Genomic DNA, 21,111 nt, shown 5'->3' with positions numbered 1-21,111 from the left:
AGAAATGTCACATCCCTGCATGTTTGTTATTTTTTAGGAATGTAATAGGTCCTTATTGACCAGGGCCCTTAGGCCAGCTTTCTCTCTATCTAGTCAATTCGCTTAGACCTAAATATTAAGCATTTTTGAGGTTCACAATTACTAGCTCAATAGGACCAGAATTAACTTATAATAATCTTGCCGATTGTTAAGAATAAGAATGGGGGAACGGCCAAATCGTTTCAAACATCACTGTGTTACTAGGCCAAATTTACATTAATCTCATTGCACGAGGCAGAAGGGTCAAGGCACTTGGTGCTTCGCCAGCAACATTGCAACTCACCACTTCTTCCTCATACTGTGAGCTAAAAGGGAAAATGTAAAGATTATTATTAAAGCAGTTCAAAGGACATTTACTATATCCATGTGAATTATGTCCTAAGTGGATCGTGATATCATCGGCGATGGCATTGCATTGGCTCTTCCTTGTTAGCGAGGTGCTTCAGTACCTGCTGCATATATTGGCTTAAGTGTGGTAGAAAATTAACGGTCTTCAATCTCATACTTTATGTTTAATGTTTTGAGTAGTCAAAATATTATATTTAGAAATTGAGAAAGTGGTTTATAAAATATTACCTTCCTCTTGATTAATTTTTAAAGATTGAGAGTTTAAGGGAATGATTTGATCAAGATTAAAAAAAAATGATACTATTATTTTTACAATATTTCTAATTTAAATTACTATGTAAGCGGCTAAATACTAGTTGATAATATATAATGGTTAGAATAAATGATAGCTATTAGAATAATTAATAATTATTAGAATAACGAATATCAAAGAGTAGACCTTTAATATTAATTACAAGGCTGCTGTTGCCCTTTGTTTTTATAAATTTTACAGAAATGCCATTAAATGCTCATGCCTATATAAATTTTACAAAAATTGTCGTTAATCATAAGGATGGCATATTGTATTTTCATTAATATCACCCATCCATTTTTATTAATGGCATTTAATTTTTTTTATTTATCAGTTTTTCGTTAATATCACCCATCCATTTTTATTAATGGCATTTAATTTTTTTTATTTATCAGTTGTATTTAGAAAATTAATGAGTATTAATTTTTTTATTTTTTTATTATATAAATAAATATTTATATAAAAAATAATCAAATAAAATAAAAAATAATTTAATTAATTATTAATATATTTTTATAAAAATAAAATTATTTAATTATTTTTTTAATCATAATATAAAACTCAAATAATAATAATAATAATAATAATAATAATAATAAATAGTGTGACTAAAGATGGGGTGTAATTATATTGTTACTTTATTAAAAATTTTAGGTTTGAGAGATTATAAAAATAAAAAAAGTTGAAAATTTATTTGGGCAATTTCCCCATTGAAAGTTGTGTAGCACTAGATCAGGTGTGAATGACCAACTCTAAAATTGTCAAAACAACCCCAAGAAATGCTCGCTCCACCATTTCATGCGCCACACTCTGAGGTCACAGCATGTGCTGCTGAGACACTTTTATTCAAGTCAGAAGGCAGAATGATTGAGGAAGAAAATTAGAGTGATTGATAATAATAATAACAATATATAATTAAATGTAATTAGAAAGTGGCTTTAATTAAGTCATTGTAATTGTGTGTATATTGACGCCTAGGCTAGGCAGCACGTAGTCGTTCCTCGGGCTTTTGATTAAAAAGTTGTAATTAAAAATAAAATTATATAAAAAATGACGAGTTTAAAAATAATTATTAAAAAATAATGAGTTATATTGAGTTGAACGAGGTAAATATGAGATATTAATTATAATAACGCTTTTAAATTTTAGACGCTATTTATAATAATATCTGTATTAAAATTTTTAAAACAAAGCTAAATATTATTTAAAATAGCATTTAATTTTTTTTAAATAATAAAAAATTAATTAAAAAAAATTTAAAAATTGAATACTACTTATAGTAGCGTCTAATATTTTTTTTCTTTAATTTTAAATTATTTTATTTTATATTTTAAATAAAATATAAATATAATTTTAATAAATAAAATTATAATATATAATATTATATATTATAATATTTTTATTATAAATATTATTTTTTAATTTAAAATTAAATTAAATTTTAATAAAATAAAAAATTAAAATTAAAAAAATAAATAATTAAAAAAAAATTTAAAAAAGTTGAAGCGTTCAACTTTTCTTTAAATTTTTAATTATTTTATTTAATATTTAAATAAATTAAAAATATTATTTTAATAATTAAAATTATAATAATTAATATTATATATTATAATATTTTTATTTTACCAACTTTTCTTAAACCTTTTTAATTTTTTATTTTATTAAATTTTAATTTAATTTTAAATTAAAAAATAATATTTATAATAAAAATATTATAATTTTTATTAAACTTAGATGATTTTTTTAATTTTAATTTTATTAAATTTTAATTTAATTTTAAATTTAAAAAAAATATTTATAATAAAAATATTATAATATATAATATTATGTATTATAATTTTATTTATTAAAATAATATTTATATTTTATTTAAAATATAAAATAAAATAATTTAAAATTTAAAGAAAAATACTTTTCTTAAACCTTTTTAATTATTTATTTTTTTAAATTTAATTTTTTATTTTATTAAATTTTAATTTAATTTTAAATTAAAAAATAATATTTATAAAAAAATATTATAATATATAATATTATAATTTTATTTATAAAAATAATATTTATATTTTATTTAAAATATAAAATAAAATAATTAAAAATTAAAAAAAAAAAAGATTGGACGAAATAGCGTCCAACCTTTAAACTTTTTTTAATTAATTTTTTATTATTTAAAAGAAATCTGGACGCTATTTTAAATAGCGTCCAGCTTTCCTTTAAAAGTTTTGATGCGGACGCTATTATAAATAGCATTCGAACCTTAAAAACGCTATTATAGTTAGCGTCCCATACTCACCTTGTCCAGCTCAGTGTAACTCACCCATTTTTTATAATTATTTTCAAACTTACCTTTTTTTATATATTTTTCTTTTCGATTACACCTTTTTTATCAAAAGCACTCGTTTCTCAGTGTTGCTGTAGGGGGAGGTACAGCCGTCGATCCTCCCCCTTTCCCTCTCTTTAGATAGTATTTTTTTAATTTTTCACCTGATATCTTTCATCTCTCTTAATTTTCAATCTCCTTTTAAAAGATAGAATACCCTCTTTTAGATAGAGATTTAGTATTTTTCAATACAATTATAGAAAGCTTTGCATGTGGTAATTAATTCTAATGTTGTATGGTGGGAAGGTGATCGAAGCTCTATTGGCTAGTAATCATGGAGATAGGCATTGTTCTGAGCCCCATTGCCTAGCCATTTCCCGGTTTGTCCGACGTGATATTAGTTCCTAGATGCTTTATGATTTTGCTGTTTTTCCCCTGATTTCATATGGATTTTGATAATATTGAGCGGGGGAAGATTTGTGTTGGTTGGGTGCCATTAACACTTGATCTAGTTTCGATGTTCTTCCCCTGCATATATATATTATAGATTACTTGTTTTCAGGTCAGTGAAAGTTGAAGGTTGGTGAAATGGTGAAGACTGAAGAGGAGTCGCTATAGGTGGCTGAAATATATGATTTTCGGGTCACACTCAATAGCCTAGGGTTTTTTTTTTTCTTGAAAGTGGATCTACCGTATGAACTTAGGTTGGTAATTGCAGTTTTGTTTGTTTTAGTGGAATTCGACCATATATTCTATATTTCATCAATGAAATATATATTATGATAAAAAAAAAAAGAAAAAATGCTAGGCTGCACGAAAGAAAGAAAGAATTCCACATTGAAATTAGGAGATGGTAATTAAGTGAGGAGTTAGAATTTTATTATAAACTAATCAATGAATATCAAGCTTCTTGATATTTCATACAGTAGAATCACCTAGTTGGACAAAACAAAATTTAAGGTCCAAATTGGAAGATGGAAGTAAGTGGACGACTGTTTTTGTTGAATGCAATCACGTAAAGATTATTTTGTATGGAATTATTTACATATATTGTGAATTCAATCACTGATAAGATGTAATTTATTTGATTTGAATAATATTAAATTACAATTATTTTCCTTCAATTTTTCATATCAAATCCTTTCACAAATCCAAAATTATTTTTTTAATTTATAATTAGATCTATTTTTAAGTTCATTCTTACGTATTAACTTTTTATGAAAAAAATTATTTATAAAAAATTTAATTAAATTCTCATATAACTATGTTTGATTTTTTTATTTTAAAATAATTTTTTTTAAAGTTAAAAAATTAAAATTTTCACTTAAAGGACTAAAAAGAAATTATTGAAATTAAAATTTTTAAAATTTTTAATTTCTAAATAGCTGGCTTAACTATTCTTTAACGACGTTGGATGTGTCCAATTTGGGTTTGACTCCCTGCATAAACGGAACCCTGTGTTGTCCAATAGTAGGGTCATTGACCCATTGTTATTATTGTCCAAAATTATTTATGACTCAATTAAAATAATTTTTAATCTCACAAAATATTTTGAAATATTATTATATTTAATAAATTTAAATATATTGAACACATCATTTTAAACATATATTATTTTAATATTTTAAAATAAATAATAAAAATTAAAAAATTTAAAATATATTTATTAAAAATTCTTAAAAGCGTAACTTGTTATTTTTTAATTTGTATTTATTATCTTGTATTATATCTACCGTTATTTTTTTCTTTTCTCATTTTGTTTATTATTTAACGATTATTTATTTTTATTTTTATTTTTATATCAATAAAATTAATGAACAAATTTAATTTCATAAGATAAATTTTTAATTTTTTTATTCTATAATTAATATTCTATTATTTTATTAAAAGGACATTTTTAAAAATTCTATTTTAAAATTAATGAACAAATTTAATTTCATAAGATAAATTTGTAATTTTTTTATTCTATAATTAATATTCTATTATTTTATTAAAAGGACATTTTTAAAAATTATATTTTAAAATTAAATGACAGACCAGTTATTAAATGATTTTTTATTATATATGTACTAAAAATATATATATTTGATAATTATAATCATGTGGTGCTTTTAAAAAAATTCAAACTCATCAAATATAATTATAAATTTTATATTATAAAGAGAATTATTATTTTATAAAATTAATTTTTTTTCTGCTCTATTATTATTATTATTATTATATATTAAAATTTTGTATATATTATTTTTTTTCTTATTAAATAATTTATTATTATATACGATATTCGTTCACTGCATATGATATTTTTTTATTATAATTAAGTAAAATAAATTTTTTTAACCATAATAACTCAATTTTCTAACTTACCTCTAGGTCCCTGCTCCATCGTGGGGACTTCATTGTCTTCGTAGCGTTGAGTTGCCTCCGATGTGGCAATAAGCTACGTCTCTGTCTTTTTCAAAAAAATATATCCAACTTTTAATATATATATATATATATATATATATTTATTTATTTATTTATTTATTTATTTATTTCTTACGAATTAAAATTTTCCCTTTTTGTTTTTTTTTTAAAAACTTGGATTAATTTCAATCTATAAACTTTTGTCAACGGTGACATGGCTGGTCATCATTTTAAATGATTTTATTTTATAATCTTTTATGAATTGAATTTTTATTTTGTATTTTATATGAAATTTATTTTTTTATATCTCTAATTTCTCAATTATTTTAAAGGGTTTTTTTTATATAAAAGATAATTTTAATTTATTTTAAAATTATAAAAAAATTAATATGAACGTTGCCATTAAAATTTTCAGAACTCTTAAAATTGAACATACTTATGCTAAGTGAGAAAATAGGGAAATAAACATTAAAAAAAAAGCAAATTAAAAAAATAGTTCAACCTCCAATAATTTTGTTTTATTGAAAAACCTTAGTTACTTTGACTTATAAAGTGGGGGTTTAGAAATAATTATAAAGTGGTATTTGATTGACCCATAATTTCGCGATTATATTTTACTTATTATTCATTGGTTTATTTGTTAAAATATTTTTCTATCCTCCTTGAATTTCCGATTAAGTCATTTTTCTACGTAATAACTTATTTGGCATAATATTAAAGGTGTTTATCTTAATTTATAAATTAATCAAATTAATTTATAAATTTTTAAGATAAGTTAACCTATTTTTTTATAATAATTTTTAAACTTGTAGGCGAGCTTATAAATTAAAGAAATAAATTGAAAGGATCATGTCACGACCCAACCTATGGGCTGGACCGGCACTAGGACCTGGGCCAGCCTAAAGCCCCCGAGGCTCGTAGTAAACCTAACTGTTCATTAACCCAACTCTAAGGCCCATTTGGGCCCAATTTCAAGAAAACAAACGGACAGAGTCCGGCCATAAAATGGACTTACCAACGGGGAGTTTTCGACTCACCCGACCTGTAAACACAATATATAGTCAATTGGGGAGCTCAGCTCACCCTCCACATACTCATCAACATAATAATAAATGGGAGCTCAGCTCCCTCATCCAATCCATCAAACATGCATAGCATATTAAGTTTACAGGTCCCAAAATAATAATTTAGTTTACAGACCCAAATCAAATAAACATTTCTAACACATGCGGAAATTCTAAGATTTAACAAGTTTATACAAACAGTAATAATTGACTTGCGAGAGAAAGCGAGTTAACCAAAATAAAATCCTCCTGTGCTTTGAAAAATATTGAGCAGAGTGGCGTTGACTCATAGAGTAAAATATCAATTTTAACCATAATCTCTATAACTATCTAGAACTAATGCACCCTGTAGAGTGAAATGCAACATCAACAACATTTTCACATCATAACATCAAACAGGTAATTTGGAGCACTCACGCACCCTGTAGCATCAATCATAACATATGGGAGCCGATCCCTATCTGACTCTCTTAAATCCAACCGGTGCCGGTGAATTACTCAAGCTCGGATTTCCACTTAATAACCAAATCGAGGTCCCAGTAATTACTCAAGCGTGACTACCCCTCGAAGGATCGGGTCCCAATTACTCAAGCGTGACTACCGTCCTATCCATAGTCCACACCACATCACACGCACGCCACGCATACGCTGCTGCTCCAAATTACCACAACAACATCCATGGCACATCAACAGTTATGAATGCAACATAAATCGTGCCTAGAGTTTAACTACATAAATATATGCATATAAGTGATGAATGGGCATGCTTGAACATATAATAATATCGAACTGACACTTAAAATGAATATACTACTCACGGACTTGGCGATGGTCACCGAGGCGGTGGGCGGAGGAAGAAGGTCATCGGCTCACTGATAATTTTATTACAACCATTTAATAAATTTGACTCAATACAAACAAAGAAAAAGACCAATACGTCCTAAGTCGTGCCGAAAATCCGGCAGAGTCTCCCCTATACCTAGGACTTACCCAACCTGCAAAAGGGTTCAAAACACACTTCTATACTCACAATCCATATATCCACAGTTCAATCATATCACACAGCCCCTCCTGGGCCCATCAAATCAGTCATCCATCACAATACGCAAAATTTCAATTTAGTCCTTATTATTGATCATTTTTGCAAAAACTGCCCAAACAAGCTCTAAAAATTATAAAACTTTGCCCCGCGGTCCTTAGCAATATTACTAAGCTATTGCAAAAAGAATCGTAATTTTCTAAGCTACCACGAATATTTTATGGATTTTTAATCCTATTTAAGCACTAGAAAATTACGAAAAAGCAAAGTTCGGGTTTACCTTTGCCGATTCCGACTTCGGGAACGCGCTCGGGACGTCTGACAATGGGGGGCTAGCCAAAACCTCGGTCCAATTCGGAGACTTTTCCGGTAACGGGTCTGTCTGGCCTAAAATTTGCAGACCCGGTCAACTGACGAATTTCCGCGAATCGAGGATACCTACATGAAGCCCATAACACGGGGGTTAGTACATAAATTTTTCAGAATTTTCTAAGCTCATTAAATGCTCGGAAAAACACTGCGAAGTTCCGTGGGACCCACCGAAAAACGATGTCGGAAAAATTCGAAATTTATGTCGTTGCGAAGCTCTCGACGAATGGAGCGTGCTGGTGGCCTCGATTTTCTCGTGGGATTCACGGTTTTCGAGAAATCTAGCCCAAAAGTCGAAATGGGCTAAAATCTTCCCGAGCAAAAATCGAACAAACCGCTCGATGGATTTTGGCGTTCTTGGTGTCTATAGAAAGCTCTCGCCGAGTAGATAATTTTAGACACAAGACCCGGTCCAATTGGTGGCCGGATCGGCCGGATTTGGCCGGGGAAGTCGAAACGGCAGCCTTATGAGGCGTTCGTGCGCGTTTTTCCGGTCGTTTGGTGCGGCCGGATTGGGAGAAGTGGGCGGCGCGCCCGATCGGTGAGGTGGCGGTGGTGGCCGGCTAGGGGTGGGGAGGAGAGAGAAAAGAGAGAGAAAAGGGAGAGGGACGACGCGCGCGGGGAAGAAAAAGGGAAGAAGGAAAAGGTCGGTCCGATCCGGTCCGGTTCGATTCAGAATACAAAATTTTAAATTTTTACTCTGCCTCGGGACCGAAAACGAGGTCCAAAAATTCTGAAAAAATTTCAGAAAACTCAGAAAAATACATAGACTCCAAATATATTTTTAATTTTATCACGTGGTCTTTAAATTAATTTTTAAAAATCATCAAAGTTTATATTTTCGGAAAATCGAACCCGATTTTTAAAATCCGAAAAATCTCAAAAAAATTTCTAAAATTTAAATAAAATTAAAATACCAAAAATGCTCATAAAATTTAAAATTTTGGGGTGTTACAGATCAAACTTTTTATTTTTGTGTTTATAAGTTCTGTACTTATAAGTTAATTTAATCAAATATTTTATTATATTATTCTTATTTAATTTTTAAAGTTTCATTATAAATCTTACTTATACCCTGTTTAGTTTAATTTTATGATAAAATTCATTTTATTTGCAAATAAATTTCACGATAGAATTTATTTACGATTGAATTTTTTTATTTGGTATATTTTATTTTAAATGTGAAATTCATTTCAAATGAAATGAATTTTATGTTTGAAATAAATAAAATGATATATAATAAGAGGATGATTTTATCATTTGAAATATATATGATTTTAAGTTTAAAATTTATTTATAAATTCTATCAATTTTGATAAAATTAATTTAATTATAATAAATTCTATAAAATTAATTATTAAGAATTTTAAATATGTAACACCCCTAAATTTTAAATATATTATTTTTGGGCAATTATTGATGTTTTAATTTTATTTAAATTTTAGGAAATTATTTGAAATTTTTCAGATTTTTGAAATCAGGTTTGATTTCCCGGAAATATAAAACTTTGATGATTTTTAAAAATTAATTTAAAGACCACGTGGCAAAACTAAAAATATATTTGGAGTCTACAAATTTTTTTGAGTTTTCTGGAATTTTTTCGAAATTTTTAGACCTCGTTTTCAGTCCCAAGGCAGAGTAAAAATTCAAAATTTTATATTTCGAATCGAACCGGCCGGATCGAACCGGTCGAATCGGACCGACCCCTTCTTCTTCTCTCTTTTTTTTTTTTTTTTTATTTTCCGCGAGTCTCGACCTTCCTCTCATTCTCTCCGGTTTTCTCTCTTCTCCCTCCTCCCCTTGCCGCGCCGCCGCCTCCCCTGCCACCCCAGCCCGCCGGCGCCCGTCCCAGCTCGCCGGCCACCACCCAGAATGCCGGAAAAAGGCGCTCGAAGCGACGCGACGAGCAAGCGCGCTGCTTCGTCTTCTCGGTCGAAATCCGGCCGATCCGGCCACCAATCGGACCGAGTCTTATGTCTAAATCCATCTACTCGTCGAGAGCTTTCCATAGACACCAAGAACACCGAAATCCATCCAGCGGTTTGTCCAATTTTTGTCCGGGAAGTTTTAGCCCATTTTGATTTTTAGACTAGATTTCTCGCAAACCGTGAACCCCATGAGAAAACCGAGAGTACTAGAGCGCTCCACTCGTCGAGAGCTTCATGGCAATATAAATTTCAAAATTTTCCGACGCTGTTTTTCGATAGGTCCCACGAAACTTCGCAATGTTTTTCCGAGCATTAAATGAGCTTAAAAAATTCTGAAAATTTTATATACTAACCTCAGTGTTGTGGGCTTCGTGTAGGTATCTTCAATTCGTGGAAATTCGACAGTTGTCTGGATCTGTGAATTTCTAGCCAGACAGACCTGTTACCGAAAAAGTCTCCGGATTGAATCGGGATTTTGCTACCCCACCATTGTCAGATGTCCCGAGCGCGTCCCCGAAGTCGGAATCGGCATAGGTAAACCCGAGCCTTACTTTTTCGCAATTTTCTAGTGCTTAAATGAGATTAAAAATCCGTTAAATATTCGTGGTAGCTCAGAAAATTTTGATTCTTTTTGCAATAGCCTAATAATATTGTTAAGGACCGCGGGGCAAAGTTTTAGAATTTTTAGAGCTTATTTGGGCAATTTTTGCAAAATGATCAAATATAAGGACTAAACTGTAAATTTACATATTGTGATTGATGACTGTTTGGATGGGCCCAGGAGGGGCTGTGTGATGTGATTGAGTTGTGGATACATGGATTGTGAATATAGAAGTGCGTTTTGAGCCCTTTTGCAGGTTGGGTAGGTCCTAGGTATAGGGGAGACTCTGCCGGATTTTCGGCACGACTTAAGACGTATTTGGTCTTTTCTTGATTTGTATTGAGTCAATTGTATTAAATAATTGTAATGTAATTGTCAGGTGAGCCGGGACAGCCTTCTTCCTCCGCCCAGCCGCCACAGTGATTGCCGTCAAGTTTGTGATTAAAATATTAATTTTAATTGTAATTTCGATATTATTATATGTTCAAGCATGTCCATGCATCACTTATATGCATATATCTATGTAGTTAAATTCTAGGCACGATTTATGTTGCATTCATAACTGTTGAAGTGCCATGGATGTTGTTGTGATAATTTGGAGTAGTGTGTATACGTTGGCGTGCGTGTGATGTGGTGTGGACTATGGTGGGGACTTCATTGTCTTCGTAGCGTTGAGTTGCCTCCGATGTGGCAATAAGGTATGTCTCTGTCTTTTTCAAAAAAATATATCCAACTTTTAATATATATATATATATATATATATATATATATATATATATATATATATTTTTTTTTTATTTCTTACGAATTAAATTTTTCCCTTTTTGTTTTTTTTTTAAAAAACTTGGATTAATTTCAATCTATAAACTTTTGTCAACGGTGACATGGCTGGTCATCATTTTAAATGATTTTATTTTATAATCTTTTATGAATTGAATTTTTATTTTGTTTTTTATATGAAATTTATTTTTTTATATCTCTAATTTCTCAATTATTTTAAAGGGTTTTTTTTATATAAAAGATAATTTTAATTTATTTTAAAATTATAAAAAAATTAATATGAACGTTGCCATTAAAATTTTCAGAACTCTTAAAATTGAACATACTTATGCTAAGTGAGAAAATAGGAAAATAAACATTAAAAAAAAAGCAAATTAAAAAAATAGTTCAACCTCCAATAATTTTGTTTTATTGAAAAACCTTAGTTACTTTGACTTATAAAGTGGGGGTTTTAGAAATAATTATAAAGTGGTATTTCATTGATCCATAATTTTTTTAGTAGTATGCCCTAGAGCATATCATTTAGTATGTATCTTGTACATATTTTTATTAATAAAAGACATTTTCACTTTTTCGTTTACATAATATATTTATGTGTAATTGAAAAGGTCCATTGATATTTTATTAGAAATATTATTCTTAAGTTGTTAAGAATATGAGTGACAATATTTCTAGCACGAAGTATCATAAATAGGTTCACAATCGAGGATACTTCATAATAAGAGCATGACTTATCCAGAAAGATTGTATTCATGTTTGTTCCCAAATTATTTATATGAGATATAAATAAGATGGAATGGTGAGTCTTATGCCATATAACAAACATGATAGGCACTTATAAATGATAAGTAGGCTGAACCAGTGACACCTATGACAAGCACATGGAGTTTACTCTTGTTAATGTTTTGTCATAAATCATATCAGTGCATATAATCTTTAGACCTGAGATAACACAGTTATCTTGTATATAGGTAGTTTGAGTTTGATACTGCTTTCATACTTGTACTGTGTATGGGTATATGGGCATGTGTTGGCTCCTACTAGTTATATATGGAGGTAGGTGTTGATCAAGATGAAATCTGTTCCTCTAAGTAAATAGAGATAAAATCCTATGTTCATTTAATTGTTCTTGATGTTTCAAGTTCCTGGCCAGGACAGATAGATTTATTCAGAAAAGAGTTTCTGATGAGAAAATCTTTTTAATCAAGAACTGGAATTAAAAGAGAACATAATATTCATAGCAAATGGAGTTTGACATAAACTATGACTCCAGCTTGAGTTGGGATTTTGTAACAGAGAGATTCTAGTGCATGGTAACATATGATTATAGGTTCATTTAAGGTAAACTTTATTACTAATTGGGTCGCCATGGCATGCTATGCTAGGTGTTAACCATGGTCTATGAGGTTCATAAAATGATTTAGAGAAATCATTTATGGTAAGAAAGAGTTCTGATGATATTAAGAGTTGATATCATGTCTCATTGCCAATTAGTGATGAGCCTAGTAAGTCACACACATACACAAGTTATCACCTAATTAAATATGATTTAATTAATTAATTAAAGAGTTTAATTGATTAATTAAATAGGTTTGGTTTGCAATTAGATTGCAAAGTCCCTAGCATGACTTGAAACCAAATCTAGATTATTGGATATATAATATAAGTTAAATTTATATTTAAAGTGTTTAAATATGAATTTAATTAATGAGAAATTAATTAATAGAGATTAATTAATTAATTTATATTTGATATAAATTAATTAGAAGAAGAAAACAATTATTTTGGGTTAAGAACTCAAAATTAAGACACAGGGGCATTTTGATCATTTTGCAGTGTGACACGTGGCACCATGAGATGGTGACACATGGCATAACAAATAAGCTTGCCAAATATTTTTTAATCGTGTAAGATGATTAAAATCAAGATTAAATATAGGTTTGACACTTGGCACAATGTGATTGGGTCACTTAAACCTAGAGCTAATCAAAGGGTGATATGTGGCAAGGGTTTAATGTGTTAACCTAGCTATTTAAGTGTGGTTATGAAAAGAAAAATAACCGGCAGCCACACTCCCTTGTCACGCCATTTTGCAGCCCTCCCTCTATTCTTCTTCATCTCTCATCAATTCAAAGAGATTAGCCATCAATCTCTTGAATTAAGAAAGCTAGAAATTGTTTCTAGTGTCCTGTTTACATCTTTAATCTCTTAAAAGGCAGAACTTGAATTTATAATTAATAGAAAAAGCTTTAGAAGCTGTTCAAGGGCTGCCATAGGTGTTCTTGGTGTGGACAAGCTAGAGGGACAACACCTGGTGTCCTGAAGACGAATCTCAACGCTGCAGTACATCAAGAGGTTAGTGTAATCGTTCTTGATTTAATCTATGGTTCTAAAATTAATCTGATTAATTTTAAAATTTTAAATGGCAAATACAGATCCAAAAACATATTAAAAGAGTTTTAATATCTTGTTTATCATTGAAATCAAATAGATAAAAATAAATCTTGCATGATGCATGTGACCCTAGGTGAAAATTTTTGAATTCAATGGTATAAACTTGTGTTTTTCACGCCTGCCTTCAATTGGTATCAGAGCCACTATATTTGCCATTTAGATTGTTGATTATATGATTTAATTGTGTGTTTGATCACGAGATCAAAAGTTCATTGCTGGTTGCAAAGCCAAGGTGGCGGCACAAATGATGAACACCATGGTGCGCATGGTTGATGCACCACAATGGTGTGCAAAGGTAAATGGATGGTGAATGTGCAATTGTTGTATGATCTAAGATCCATTTTATGTCTAATTAAATTGTTTAATTATAATTTTTAATCACACAATTAAATTATGATTCAAATCAGAATTTTAAAAATTGTTTGAATGTGATTCAAATCTGAATTTTAAAAGTTGTTTGAATGTGATTCAAATCTGAATTTTTAAAGTTGTTTGAATCATATTTAAATCTGATTTTTTAAAATTGATTGAATAAAATTCAGATCTGATTTTTTAAAAAATGTTTGAATGTGATTCAAATATGATTTTTTTAAAAATGTTTGAATGTGATTCAAATATGAATTTTTGAAGTTGTTTGAATGTGATTCAAATCTGAATTTTTAAATTTGTTTGAATGAGATTCAAATCTGAATTTTTAAATTTATTTGAATCATATTCAAATCTGGTTTTTTAAGTTGAATATGAGATATTCAATTTAATTTAAGTATGTATGTTTTATTTAATTGTTAAATAGTGATATGCATGATGGATGATCATGGACTATAAAAGACCAATGTGATTGGATTTATTTCTTTTATGTTTCTTTGGGATTGTAAATTAATTAATTTATTTTAATTTATTTTGGGCATGTATTATTAAGTTTGTAATAATTTTTGGGTTGTAATTTCATTTATTTAAGTTCTTGTAAATTCGCCTTGGTATGCCAAGGATTACTATGTAATATTGGATTGCAAGAAGTTCAAGGAGGTCAAGGGCATTGGTGGGACTAGTGGGAGGAATTCAAGATCAAGTATTGATTATGTACTCCTGCAGCAATTCTTGTAAAATGAATGAATGAAATGCACCTAGGAATGCCCTGATTCAATTCTTGGTGGCTCAGAATTGAATCCCTTAGAAAGTCCATGATCATACCATATTTACTGCTTATCCATAAATGCATGAGATGTATGGGAATGTATGCAATTATATGATATATGCATGCTAAATGGATAATGTGCAAAGTGAGACCTTAATAGTAATTAGAATGACCATAAAATCTTCCAAACAAATGATTAAGTTGGAAATGCTATAATTAAAGTAATTATAACATAGGCCCTCCATTGGGGCAATTATTTTAAGAAATTTTAAATAGTTGCATGAGATGCAATTAATTTAAGAGATTTTCTTAAGAATAATTGTTAAGCATGAGATGTTGTAAATATATAAATGGTTTGGTGGCCAATATTGGATGTACCTGAGGACATTAAAATTATTTGCATAATTACTGGCTCAATGGGATCAACTTAACTAATGCAAGATAAGTCAATAATGGATGTACCTGAGATTTTGAGCATTAGGGGCTAGGTAAAGGATTGAACCTCACATGAGATGTGATAGGCAAGGAGTTGCTCACTTATAGTTTATCGTAATTCCAATAATGGATGTACCTGAGGATGATCAATAGAATTATAAGAATTCAATCACCCACTAGAAATCCATCCAACTAGGATTTCCGTTTCCTACTTTGGAAGTGTAGGATTCGCTAAGTTAGTGGGAGGACCAATTTGATTAAAAGACCATAATCATTTTGGTTAATTACATGATACATTTACTAATTAATCTGGTTATTTTCTGCAGTTAATTTTCTGATAAAAATGAGCACAAAACAACCACCACCATCCAATATCCTTGTAAGCATACTTGATCACAATAGGTTGACAGGACCTAATCTGTCTGATTGGCTAAAAAATTTGAAACTTGTCCTGAACCTTGAACATATAGGATATATTATAGATTCAAATGTTCCTGATCCCTTACCTCCAGAGGCCACACAAGAGGAACATGATACTTTGGACAAGTGGAAGGAGCATGATATGAGAGCTAAGTGTTACATGCTTGCTTCCATGAGTAATGAGTTACAGAAGCAATATGAGAACATGCAGAGTGCGAGTGAGATCCTCCTTCACCTGCAAGAGTTGTAAGGTGAGCACAGCAGGAATGCTAGGTATGAGATATCTAGATAGCTATTCCGTATGAGGATGTCTGAGGGACAGAATGTTGGGGATCATGTCCACAAGATGATTCGGCTAATTGAGCAGTTGGAACATCTTGACTTCAACATGGATTTCTAACTACAGACGGATTTGATCCTTCAGTCCCTTCCTGAGTCTTTTGGGAATTTTGTGACAAATTTCCATATGACTAAACAGGAATGCACCTTAGCTGGTTTACTCAACATGCTGGTTATTGCCCAAAAGAATATGCCAGGCAATAAAGGAAAAGAGGTAGCTTTGGTTGCATCTTCTTCTGCTGGAAAGTCCAACAAGAAGAAGGGCAATAAGAAAAAGAAACCTCAGATTCCTGGTCCTTCCAAGAAAATAGCTAAACAGAAAAGGAAGACTAAAGCTGATGGAGGCAAAGGAAAGTGTTTCCACTGCTAAAAGAATGGGCACTGGAAAAGGAATTGCCCAGAGTATCTTGCTTCTCTGAAGGACAAGAAGGATACACCTTCGGAAGGTATGTCCATATCTTGTTATTTAGATTCTGATGATACTCATAGTTCATCTACAGCTTGGGTTTTAGATACTAGTGCCAGTTCTCACACTTCTAATGATATGCAAGAACTAGCAAATAGTAGCAGCTTGCGTTCTCAAGATATTAGAGTCCGGATTGGCAATGGCTCAACTATTGAAGCTTTAGCCATAGGATCTAAATCTTTTTACATGTTTGGACATGTTTTGTGTTTGGATAATATTTTATATGTACCTGATGCTTTTAAGAACATCATTTCTATATCTAGTTTGACTAGAAATGGCTATGAATTTCAGTTCACAGATGATATTTGCAATATTTATTTTGGAAATAAATATGTTGGTTCGGGTTATATGAATGATGGTCTTTATTATTTGGATAATAATGACAAACACAAATTGAATGCAAGTGATCTAAAAGAATGCAATGCCATGGTGAAAACCAACTCAAGTTCAAAATATATTTGGCACTTAAGGTTATGTCATGTTGCAGAAGATAGGATTGCAAAACTGGAGAAAATGGAGATTCTATCCTGATTGGGCTCTGAGCCTACTCCAACTTGTGAATCTTGCCTTCAGGGCAAAATGACTAGATCACCCTTTGTTGGACAAGGGCTAAGAGCTAAAAATATTTTGGAGCTAATACATAGTGATGTATGTGGTCCATTTAAGGAAATGGCTAGAGGGGGCTTTCATTATTTTATTACCTTTACTAATGATAAATCAAGATTTGAGTATTTGTATTTGATGAAATACAAACATGAATCCTTTGAAAAGTTTAAGGAATTTAAATCTGAAGTAGAAAATCAAACAGGAAAGAGTATTAAAGCTCTTCAATCAGATCGTGGAGGTGAATATTTGAGTACTAAATTTGATGAATACTTGAGAAAGCATGGCATTGTTTCTCAGTTGACTCCTCCAGGAATGCCACAGCTGAATGGTGTATCTGAAATGAGAAATCGTACCCTATTGGATATGGTACGTAGTATGATGAGCTATACTGATATGCCAATCTTCTTTTGGGGATTTGCATTAGAATCAGCTTTGTATATTCTGAATAGGATTCCATCAAAATCAGTTTCTTCCACACCTTATGAGATATGGCATGGAAGAAAACCAAGTCTTAAGCATGTTAAGATTTGGGGTTGTCCAGCTTATATCAAAAAGCTGAACAATGATAAATTGGAGACCAGATCAGAAAAAGGTCGATTTGTTGGATATCCAAAAGATAGTTTTGGATATTATTTTTATTTGCCTACTTCACAAAAGGTTGTGATAAGTAGAGATGCAACATTTCTTGAACAACAGTTTGTTTAAGAAGGAGGCAAAGGAAGGCAAATAGAGTTAGAATTGGAGAATACAGATCAGATGGATATAGATCCATCTAGTCAACCAATACCCGTTGATGAAACATCTACAGCTGTTCCTCGTAGAACAACCAGGGTATCTCACCCACCAGTAAGATATGGTTTTCTTCATGAAGAAGAACAAGAGTTGTCTACTCATGAAGAAGTAGATCCTGGAGATGATCCACTTACCTATGAAGAAGCTATATCAGATATAGACTCTTCAAAATGGATTGAAGTTATGAAATCCGAGATTGATTCCATGTATAAGAATCAAGTTTGGGATCTTGTTGACCTACCTGAAGGTATTATACCTATAGGGAACAAATGGGTTTTCAAGAAGAAAATTGGTTCTAATGGAAAGGTAGAGACCTATAAGGCAAGGCTAGTAGCGAAAGGGTTTCGCCAAAGGCGAGGAATCGACTATGGGGAGACTTTCTCGCCTGTTGCCATGCTTAAATCAATTAGGATTTTATTAGCAATAGCTGCATACTATGATTATGAGATTTGGCAAATGGATGTCAAAACAGCTTTTCTCAATGGATACATTGAAGAAAACATTTTCATGGAACAACCTAGGGGATTTGAATCCCAAGATGGTTCCAAAGTATGCAAGCTAAAGCGATCCATTTATGGGTTGAAATAAGCTTCGAGGAGTTGGAACATCCGTTTTGATGAAGCCATTAAATCCTTTAGTTTTATCAAAAATGAGGATGAGCCATGTGTATATAAGAAGGTTAGTGACAGTGCTATCACTTTCCTTGTCTTATATGTGGATGACATACTGTTGATGGGTAATGACACAGGTATGTTGACGACTATAAAGGTATAGTTGTCAAATACATTCTCCATGAAAGACTTAGGGGAGGCAACCTATATTCTTGGGATTCACATCTATAGAGATAGAGCGAAAAGAATAATTGGTTTATCCCAAAGTCTATACTTGGAAAAGGTGTTAAAGAGGTTTAACATGCTTGATTCCAAGAGAGGATTGTTACCAGTGAGACATGGTATCCATCTTTCTAAAGAGATGTCTCCAAAGACACCTGAAGAAAGAGATAAGATGGCCAGGATTCCATATGCTTCAGCTATTGGAAGTTTAATGTATGCAATGTTGTGTACTAGGCCGGATATCGCATATGCTGTTAGTTTGACTAGCAGGTATCAATCCAATCTAGGTTTGGAACACTGGATAGCTGTCAAGAATATTCTTAAGTACTTGAGAAGAACTAAGGATTTATTCTTGATTTATGGAGGTGGAGACTTGCAATTGGATGGTTATACTGATTCTGATTTCCAATCAGATATCGATGATAGAAAGTCTACCTCTAGATATGTGTTCATTTGTAATGGAGGTGCAGTGAGTTGGAAGAGTTCCAAATAGAGCACGACTGCAGATTCCACTACAGGTGAGTATATTCTTTGCATCGATCTTTGCAAAGGAAGTCGTTTGGATAAAGAAGTTCGTGATGAACTTACAGTAGTTCCTTCCATTGAGTCAGCGGTTCCACTACCGTGACAATAATGGAGCAAATCATACTGAGCTAAGGAACCAAGGTCTCACTAGAAATCCAAACACATAGAAAGACGCTACCACATTATCAGAGAAATAGTTGGGCGAGGCGATGTAGCCATGCAGAAAATAGCATCAGCTGAAAATCCAGCTGATCCATTCACTAAGCCTATGTCACAGACTCAATTAGATCGACATCTTGAGAAGATAGGTCTCAGATATTGTAATGAATGGCTCTAGTGCTAGTGGGAGATTGTTAGTAGTATGCCCTAGAGCATATCATTTAGTATGTATCTTGTACATATTTTTATTAATAAAAGGCATTTCCACTTTTTCGTTTACATAATATATTTATGTGTAATAGAAAAGGTTCATTGATATTTTGTTAGAAATATTATTCTTAAGTTGTTAAGAATATGAGTGACAATATTTCTAGCACGAAGTATCATAAATAGGTTCACAATCGAGGATACTTCATAATAAGGACATGACTTATCCAGAAAGATTGTATTCATGTTTGTTCCCAAGTTATTTATATGAGATATAAATAAGATGGAATGGTGAGTCTCATGCCATATAACAAACATGATAAGCACTTATAAATGATAAGTAGGTAGAACGGTGACACTTATGACAAGCACATGGAGTTTACTCTTGTCAATGTTTTGTCATAAATCATATTAGTGCATATAATCTTTAGACCTGAGATAGCACAGTTATCTTGTATATAGGTAGTTTGAGTTTGATACTGCTTTCATACTTGTACTGTGTACGGTATATGGGCATGTGTTGGCTCCTACTAGTTATATATGGAGGTAGGTGTTGATCAAGATGGAATCTGTTCCTCTAAGTAAATAGAGATAAAATCCTATGTTCATTTAATTGTTCTTGATGTTTCAAGTTCCTGGCCAGGATAGATAGATTTATTCAGAAAAGAGTTTCTGATGAGAAAATCTTTTTAATCAAGAACTAGAATTAAAAGAGAACATAATATTCATAGCAAATGGAGTTTGACATAAACTATGACTCCAGCTTGAGTTGGGATTTTGTAACAGAGAGATTCTAGTGCATGGTAACATATGATTATAGGTTCATTTAAGGTAAACCTTATTACTAATTGGGTGGCCATGGCATGCTATGCTAGGTGTTAACCATGGTCTATGAGGTTCAAATATGATTTAGAGAAATCATTTATGGTAAGAAAGAGTTCTGATGATATTAAGAGTTGATATCATGTCTCATTGCCAATTAGTGATGAGCCTAGTAAGTCACACACATACACAAGTTATCACCTAATTAAATATGATTTAATTAATTAATTAAAGAGTTTAATTGATTAATTAAATAGGTTTGGTTTGCAATTAGATTGCAAAGTCCCTAGCATGACTTGAAACCAAATCTAAATTATTGGATGTATAATATAAGTTAAATTTATATTTAAAGTGTTTAAATATGAATTTAATTAATGAGAAATTAATTAATAGAGATTAATTAATTAATTTATATTTGATATAAATTAATTAGAAGAAGAAAATAATTATTTTAGGTTAAGAACTCAAAATTAAGACACAGGGGCATTTTGGTCATTTTGCAGTGTGACACGTGGCACCATGAGATGGTGACACATGGCATAACAAATAAGCTTGTCAAATGTTTTTTAATCGTGTAAGATGATTAAAATCAAGATTAAATATAGGTTTGACACTTGGCACAATGTGATTGGGTCACTTAAACCTAGAGCTAATCAAAGGGTGACATGTGGCAAGGGTTTAATGTGTTAACCTAGCTATTTAAGTGTGGTTATAAAAAGAAAAATAACCAGCAGC

Source organism: Hevea brasiliensis, chromosome 17 (assembly GCF_030052815.1).
Source record: "Hevea brasiliensis isolate MT/VB/25A 57/8 chromosome 17, ASM3005281v1, whole genome shotgun sequence".
NCBI classification, from domain to species: domain Eukaryota; kingdom Viridiplantae; phylum Streptophyta; class Magnoliopsida; order Malpighiales; family Euphorbiaceae; genus Hevea; species Hevea brasiliensis.
Note: the sequence above shows the minus strand (reverse complement) of the source record.